Source organism: Triturus cristatus, chromosome 2_1, assembly GCF_964204655.1.
Source record: "Triturus cristatus chromosome 2_1, aTriCri1.1, whole genome shotgun sequence".
Lineage (NCBI taxonomy): Eukaryota > Metazoa > Chordata > Amphibia > Caudata > Salamandridae > Triturus > Triturus cristatus.
Genome location: NC_140581.1, coordinates 240,823,599 through 240,832,579, shown reverse-complemented (window position 1 = coordinate 240,832,579; position 8,981 = coordinate 240,823,599). Strand labels below are relative to the sequence as shown.

Sequence of the window (8,981 nt, the reverse complement as noted above, 5' to 3'; positions counted from 1 at the left end):
AGAAGTGTAGCAGGTCACGAAGGTTGAACAGACCTACCGCTGCAGAGTCACCGCCATCTCTTAAGCTTGCAACCCAATTCTGAGCGGTCTCCAAGCGTTAACAGAGGTGTCACTGGCAATGGTTCCCACAACGTCCCGAGAGAGTTACTCGGACGCCGCCATCGTTTTCAGGCATTAGTCACGCCCTCCATCTTACAGAGTTTTTAGCATGTTTTCATCCCCTTGCAAGCAAAACTGTGCTTCGTCTTTTGAGTCCGTTCATGTTCTATAGAGGCTGCAGTAACTTGTGTTCCGTGCCCATACATGCACCATTTCTTCAACATTCTCATCTCTGTGTGTTATCTTCCTATATTTGGGACTGCTGGCAGCCTCTGTAAGCACTGTGGTTCTTGCAGTGTTCAATGTTCTCAAATCTACGATGTTAAAGCAAATGATGCCACAGAGTGACCGAGAAGTCCACTAGAAGTTTTGAATTTTTTTTGCTGCCCATTACTTCTCAGTAACAACTGAAATCTGTCATGCAATTTCCATGCTTATTGGCAATCATTAGCAGAGTTTAATATTTCTTCTTGGACGGTAACTTTTACTTTGACTGGAGTCGATTCATCAAGAAATATTCTGGCACATTTTATTTAACAGTTTTCTTTTTTCTTTTAGGTAACATCATTTTGTGCAAGAATACTTTTTTCTTTCAGGGAAAAAAACTACATTTCAGCAGTATAGAGTGTTGTGTGCATATTATTTTTGTGTAGAATTTATGTGGTTACCTGTGATAATTCTATTACTAAAACACTGCACTTTAGGTTTTAAAAATGACACAAAATTATTTTGTAAGAATAACATTAATAATTATAAATAAGAAAACAAGTAGATATGAACTCTTTTATTGTGTATAATATTTCTTTGTTGAAGTACTTTTTTCTCCGTTGAAAAGCAACAAAATATATAGTTATATTGGAACCTGCCGGCTGGCACCATCAAAATATCTTTTTTCTAATCCACCAATTGCTCCTGACCCCTTGCTTTGAGGTTTCTCCTCTCATTAAGCATCGAGAGAGTCTGATTAGCTTCAACAACCATTGATACGCTGGGTGCTACAGGAGCCTCGATATCATCCTCAATGTTACCATCATCTCTGTTTAAGGTTTCACCGTGCTCCTCTTTCTTTTTTTCTTTTCGCCGCCTCCTACAATGATGGTAACAAGCTCATTTGCATATTATGAGGATGATGATGGGTACCACAGCAGCAACGAGACCAATGACCACAAGCTCGCCACGGTCTCCTGTCAGGTAATAGAGGTCCACTAACTCACATCTTGATCCTACGTAACCATGGTGACAAACACAGGACGTTTTTTTCATTTCCCCCATGTTAGACCTGTCAGCCCTAGGGTAGTCTTTCCCTGAGTTTTTGCCCTTGCCTCATTTTTTTCCACCCTCTTTTTCGTTGGCCTTAGGTCTCCGAGCGCCTTCCCATTGCTAATCAATGCTAAGGTGCAGGTGCTCTCTTCTCCCAATATAGCTGCCACAGGCCCCTGCTACTGCGGAGTGGTCTTTTTAGTAGCACCCTAGTTGCCAGGAGCTGGCTGGGACCCTACAACATTGTTGCGACACCAGCCCCCATAGCTAGAGTAGGGAAGCTCCTGGAACCTGCTGGAACCTTCTAGAATAAGGGTGGGGTCTGCTTTTGCCGCCTTAGAGAGTGGTCACCTGACCTGGGGATACTTAAGGAAAGGAGGGAAACTTTTCAGTCAGTTGCGGCGACGCTGACCTGGGGGAACCTACACAGGAGATTTAGGCGGTAGGGCCTAGTCAGGGACCTACACCACTGGAAGTGACAGGGCTTAGGTGCTGCCTTCTAAGTTGCGTGAGGGACACTGAGCTAGCCCGCTGATCTGGCCCAGCGGGAGGGGAACCCAGGGACGACCTGCAAAGCCTGACTAAAAACTCTCTTCTGTCACCAACTCAATCAACCCCCCCCCCCAAGGAATCAAGTCCTAAGGGCGCAGGAACCAGCAAGCGCCAAAGAAGACCTCGTAACTTCACCACAGAACTGCTGGGGGATCAACCAGGTACCAGCGCTGAGACACCCCTGCACTCCCTGACCCCACCTGGGATCCCCCCACCCTTCCTCAAATCACCACGGTCGTGTGGCCTGCCCTTCCAGCCTGCCCTGAGCTGTGGTGCTCCCCTGTGGGCGGAGGGGGCGCTGGGCATTGGCCAAATTGCCCCCAAGCTGCAGGCCGAGTCTTAATTCCCCCTCACCCCTGCTGGGGTGCATTCGAATCACTCACCGCCACGGCCCCGCGCCGAGAATCCCGAACCCCGACTTCCCCGGGGCCCACGGAGAAGACCGGGGCCCCGTCACTGTCATTGCTACCTGACCCTCGTGGCCCTCGGTGAGGAGAGGGCCACCAGAGCTTGAGGTAGGCCGCGCTAGGCCCTGAAGCCAAAACCAGCGTCACCTGACGGGGCGGACTCCTGAACGCCGCCCCCGCCGCTTCCTCATTCGCTGTGCAGGCCGCGCCCCCGCAGGCTGCACTGTCAGTGGCGGCTACGGGCGCGCCTTCCCCGAAACCTCTGAAGAGGAATTCCCGGGCCCCAGGAAGCGGAGGAGGGCCCGGAGCCGTCTCCTCGTCACCGCAGGGCTCCCCGGCCTACGTCTGGACCCGCCGGGAGCCCCGCGCAGTCCCCGTTGACCCGGACACCGCCGGACGTCACACGCGGCTGGCGGGAGGTGCTCTAAGGAGAGCGAGCCCCCGCCTGGCCGAGGATTGCCAAGAACGACCCGCGAGAGGCAAGGTAAAGGTAACCCCTGGGGAGGAGGGCGGAGGGCCGGAGAAAGAGGCCCTGGACTCGCCCCTCCCCTGGGGAAGTCCTCTATGAGCTTCCCCAGGGCTTAGTCGCCCCACTCACTGCTGCCGCTCCTGCCTTGCCTTTTGCCGCCTCCTGCCTGCAGATTCCCCCGTCCTTCGCTCGCTGCCCGCTGCTTCTTCGAGTTCCCCGCCGCTGCCTCCCCCTGTGATTCCATTCGCCGCCCCGCTCCCGCCACCCAGCTGCTTCTCCCTCCCGGCTCCTTAATTATGAGGCCCCCAGAGCGACCGCGCATCGGACGCGCGCAGCGGGAGCGCCGATTGTGCGCCAAAGGTGCGCCAAAGGTAAGCCCGTCTGCGCCCGTCCACGCCTGGACCGCGCCCTGCGCCAGTCCCCCTGGTTCTCGTCGCCGCCAGCGCACCCGACTCACCTACGACGCTACAACCCTCCTCGCACTCAACGCCGGACAAGACAACGCCTGCCACCACGCCACCCCGAGACGCACCCACGGACCCTTCTCCTGCCACGCCTGCCGATTCTCCTGCCTCCGTCCCTGCACCGCACCAGCTAAACTGAACCCCAGCAACAACCATCTGAAGTGCATCCTGCTCAACACCCGCTCCATCCACCGACACGCCGTCGAACTCTGGAACCTCCTCGACTCAACATCACCAGACATCGCCTTCCTGACGGAAACCTGGACGAACGCCTCCTCAGCGCCCAACATCGCCATAGCCATCCCGGACGGCTACAAGATCACCAGGAAGGACCGCATCAACCAGATGGGAGGAGGCATCGCCATCGCCCACAAGAACACCATCCGCATCACGACCAACTCAGATGACACCCTCACCTCCGCCGAACACCTCCACTTCCAGATACACACCGACCCCAAGACCACTCTCAGAGGCACCCTCGTCTACAGACCACCGGGACCACGCACACAATTCAGCGAAGCCATCACTGATTTTGTCAGCCCACACGCCATCAACTCCACCGACTACATCCTCCTGGGGGATCTCAACTTCCACCTGGAGAACAACAAGGACCGCAACACCGTCGCCCTGCTGGACAACCTCGCCAACCTCGGACTCAAGCAACTGGTAACCACCCCCACCCACTACGCCGGCCACACGCTTGACCCAGTCTTCTCATCCAGCAAGCACGTCGCCTTCAGCCACTCCACCAAACTCCAGTGGACCGACCACAGCTGCGTCCACTTCAGCTTCAGAAAAACGACAACCCACCACCGCCCGCAACAACCCCCTCATAGGAACTGGAACAAGACCACAATCAACCAGCTCACCACCTTCCTCAGCCAGAACCCCCCCACCAGCTCAATGGACCCCAACGAAGCCGCCAACAACCTCACTCAATGGATCACCAACTGCGCAGACGCCCTTGTACCACTGAAGAACCCCCCCAGCAGACGCGGCAGCAAGAAAACCTCCTGGTTCACCGACGAACTCATCACCTCCAGGAAGAACTGCCGCTCCATGGAGAATACCTGGCGCACCAACCAGACCACAGACAACATGACTGCCCTCAAACACGCCACCTGCAAACACCACCAACTGATCCGCGCCACAAAGAAGACAGCCTTCAAGGAACGACTGGACAACAACACCCACAACAGCAAAGAACTCTTCACCATCGTCAAAGAGCTCTCCAACCCCGACGCCGGAAACAACATCACTCCCTCGCAAGACCTCTGCGACTCTCTCGCAGCCTTCTTCCACGACAAGATAGCCGACATACACAACAGCTTCGGCCCTCCAACCACGAACCCCACCACCGAACCGACGCCCCCCACCGCCACCCTCCGCACCAGGACCTCGGTCAGCACCGAAGACACAACTCGCACGATGAACACCATCCACTCCGGATCGCCCACGGACCCCTGTCCACACCACATCTTCAACTCGGCCGACCACATCATCGCACCCCACCTCCGCGACATCATCAACGCCTCCTTCAACACCGCCACCTTCCCGGATTGCTGGAAACACGCCGAGATCAGCGCCCTGCTGAAGAAACCTACAGCAGACCCCACCGACCTCAAGAACTTCCGCCCCATCTCGCTCCTTCCGTTTCCTGCCAAAGTCATCGAGAAGACCGTCAACAGACAGCTAGCTGCCTTCCTTGAGACCAACTGCTCCCTCGACCACACGCAGTCCGGCTTCCGAGCCAACCACAGCACGGAGACCGCCCTCATCGCAGCCACAGACGACATCAGATCCCTACTGGACAACGGGGAAACAGCGGCCCTCATCCTCCTGGCCCTCTCCGCAGCATTCGACACCGTCTGCCACCGCACCCTGGTACAACGCCTGAACAGCACCGGAATCCAGGGGAAGGCCCTAGAGTGGATCACCTCATTCCTCGCTGGAAGAAGCCAGAGAGTCCGCCTCCCCCCGTTCCGGTCAACGGCCACTGAAGTCGTCTGCGGCGTCCCCCAGGGGTCATCGCTCAGCCCCACCCTCTTCAATGTCTACATGAGCCCCCTCGCAGCCATCGCACACCAACACAACCTCAAGATCATCACCTACGCCGACGACACCCAGCTGATCCTCTCCCTCACCAACGACCCGGACACCGCCAGAGCCAGCCTACACGATGGGATGAAAGACGTCTCCGAATGGATGAAGAACAGCCGCCTGAAACTGAACTCAGACAAGACGGAGGTTCTCATCCTGGGGTCATCACCCTCCGCCTGGGACGACTCCTGGTGGCCCCCTGCCCTGGGCGCCACCTCCAAGCCTACGGACCACGCACGCAACCTGGGCTTCATCCTGGACTCCTCCCTCTCAATGTCCAGACAAGTCAACGCCGTCTCGTCTTCGTGCTTCAACACCCTGCGCATGCTTCGAAAGATCTTCCGGTGGATCCCCACCGAGACCAGGAAGACGGTCACCCAGGCCCTCGTCACCAGCCGGCTGGACTACGGGAACACCCTCTATGCCGGCACCACCACCAAACTCCAGAAGAAACTCCAACGGATCCAGAACGCCTCAGCTCGACTCGTCCTGGACATCCCCCGCCACAGCCACATCTCCGGACATCTGAGAGACATCCACTGGCTCCCCGTCAGCAAAAGGATCACGTTCAGACTCCTCACCCACGCACACAAGGCACTCCACGACCTGGGCCCCAAGTACCTCAACAACCGCCTGACCTTCCACCAGCCCACCCGCCAGCTCCGATCCGCCAGCCTCGCTCTCGCCACCGTCCCACGCATCCACAGAGCCACCGCCGGAGGAAGATCCTTCTCCTACCTGGTGGCCATGATATTGAACTCCCTCCCCATCCACCTCCTGACAACCCAGGACCATCTCGCCTTCAGGAAGCAACTCAAGACCTGGCTGTTCGAGCAGTAACATCCCCCCCCCAGCGCCTTGAGACCCTCCGGGTGAGTAGTGCGCTATACAAATGCCGTTGATTGATTGATTGATTATGAGCCCGGTGGGCCCCCATGGCCCCAGAAGGGGATAATAAGCTTGCCCCCGGCCCCCTCAATTCTCGCCCTGTGCAGGGCTAGTGGTCACCAGATAAATGGGACATTTTGGGGCACAAGGAGTCCGCCAAAGTGGCTCCGGTGGGGGAGACGGATTACCCCTGCTGTACTGTTGCATAGCTTCCATCAGATGATGAACTGTCCCACGTACTGCTCTAATGAAATGCCCCATGAAGGCCCTGAAGAAATGCTATGCTTCCTGCTCCAATGTCAGTTGCCATGTTTAGCGCTTTGATTGTGTGCCATGACTAGCGCTTGGATTACTGCTATGTTAGCGTATTAATTTCTGGCCATGAATAGCGCTTGGTATGCTTGCTATGTTTAACGCATTGATTTCTTGCCAGGTCTAGCGCTTTGATTAATTACATGTTTCTCGCTCTGATTGATTGCCATGTCCAACGCTCTAATGCCATTGCCATATTGAGCCCTCTAATGAAATGCTATGTTGAGCGCTACAGTGAAATGCTTTAATGAAATGCCCGGTCTAGTGTTTTAAGGAAATGTTCTAATGAAACGGTCTAATAAAATGCTTTGAGAACCCGACTTCGATTGAGATAAAGCTGATTGGTTTTTACTCAACCTCACTGGTGTGGTGTCAATCATTGCGTGCGCTTCCTGTCTCAGTGGATGTGTGTGCTGTATGGTCACTTTACACGCAAGCCTTTGGGTGCCTACCTACTCGCGCCAAGCTACCCCCTTAGGGACTGGTGACCCCATGTCCTACACCCCACATAGCAGCATTTCCCTTTGACGCAGTAGTGTTCGCACTCATTGGGACACCGAGAAAATGTTACTTTTCTTCTCCGACTCCAGACTGTCTGTGCAGTTCTCTTTTGTGTCTGCAAAGAGAGCCTCCTTAAGTTCATTCCTGGCTGGTGAATTCCAGTCTGCTATCCAACATAGGGATTCTACCATGTATTATGTGAATATATATGCACCCATGTGTGTGCTGCTATTTTTATTTTTATTTGAAGTGTTTAGTCATATGTGAAAAATGATGCAAAAGGATCAAAGCTGCTTCTCTCAATTTTTGGGAAGAGCAATATTTCAAAAAATTGTAAATTACCCCTCACACACTGAAACCTGATTCAGTGTCATGCTTCATCATTGGGGTCTTCCCGCCCCTCTACGGGTCGGGGCGTGCTACGACTTACGTAGACGCAGGAGCACTTTATTCAGTGATTGGTGAGTAGGTGTAGTGCGTGGGATCGTGAAAAGAAAATGTGAGATGGTTAAAAATTATCTGGCTAGTGGAACGAAAATACTTTATTGTCTTCCCTGGCTGAGAATAGTAAAAGTGGGGAGGTGTAGATGGTGTACTATAATGAGTCACCTCCTACAAGGTCGACATGTTTCAGAAGCCATCCCTTTGGCTTTCTTCCTCGTGGCTCGTCAGGTTCCGACGAGCCACGAGAAGGTACTTCCTTTGGTGATCGCGCTCCTTCCAGCATTGTCTATTTGAAGCTGCCCTACACCGCTCGTGTGAGCTCATGGAGCGATAACGATAAAATTCTAAAGTTCTTAAGATATACAAGTGGTATATTTTTCTACTCCCATAACAGGGAACAAAGGACAGTGTTTGTGACTATCAGGCATATGTACATTTATTCTATCACCCATTGAGGTGTAACAGGGATCGGTTTTTTGGTCCTGAGGAAGAAAGCCAAGGGGATGGCTTCTGAAACATGTCGACCTTGTAGGAGGTGACTCATTATAGTACACCATCTACACATCCCCACTTTTACTATTCTCAGCCAGGGAAGAAAATAAAGTTTTTTCGTTCCACTAGCCAGAGAATTTTTAACCATCTCACATTTTCCTTTCACGATCCCACGCACTACACATACTCACCAATCACTGAATAAAGTGCTCCTGCGTCTACATAAGCCGTAACACACCCTGTCCCGTAGAGGGGCGGGAAGACCCCAATGATGAAGCATGACACTGAATCAGGTTTCAATGTGTGAGGGGTATTTAACAATTTTTTGAAATATTGCCCTTCCCACAAATTGAGAGAAGGAGCTCTGATCCTTTTGCACCATTTTTCAAGTATGACTAAACACTTCAAATCAAAATAAAAATAGCAGCACACACATGGATGCATATGTATTCACATAATACATGGTAGAATTGCTATGTTGGATAACAGTATCAAGAGGAGGACGATTCTATCTTTTTCCTCTTCACTCACTCCTTTGATTTTTTGATGAATTTCAGTCTGCACCAATGCATCTTAGAAATGTGAGCCCGAGTAGCAGCGCCGCCGCCAGTGGCAGGTGCGGGCTCAGGAAAGACAGCGGATCCATGCAGCCCAGGACAGAGGAGTCGGGCTGCCTCATGAGGGTGTTCATCGAGGGCCCAGTGGGGCCACCCGAAGAGCTCTTGCCGGACAGAGCCCGCAGACTTCCTTGGATGCTGGCGAGCTGGTAACGTGAGAGAGGTTGGTGCTGTCTCTAAATCTAAGCCTCTCTCCTCCTCCCGTCCAACCCCCTCCGAATGCAGCCCTTAGAGGCCTTCCCTGGTCACAGTGCCCTTGGTACCTATGGTACCTTTTACAAGGAGCTTACATGTGGCCAGAGAGTTGCTAATTAGGTTGGCAACAGTGCAGTTTAGGGACAGAACATAGGCCCTGGGTACCTGGTTGGAAGGAACC

The 8,981-nt window shown here is 53.5% G+C and overlaps 1 pseudogene; it reads right to left on the bottom strand.

Moving 5' to 3' along the window:
• Nucleotides 1–993: 993 nt before the first annotated feature.
• LOC146864033 (probetacellulin-like) lies at nt 994–8,634 on the bottom strand (annotated as a pseudogene).
• Nucleotides 8,635–8,981: the final 347 nt, after the last annotated feature.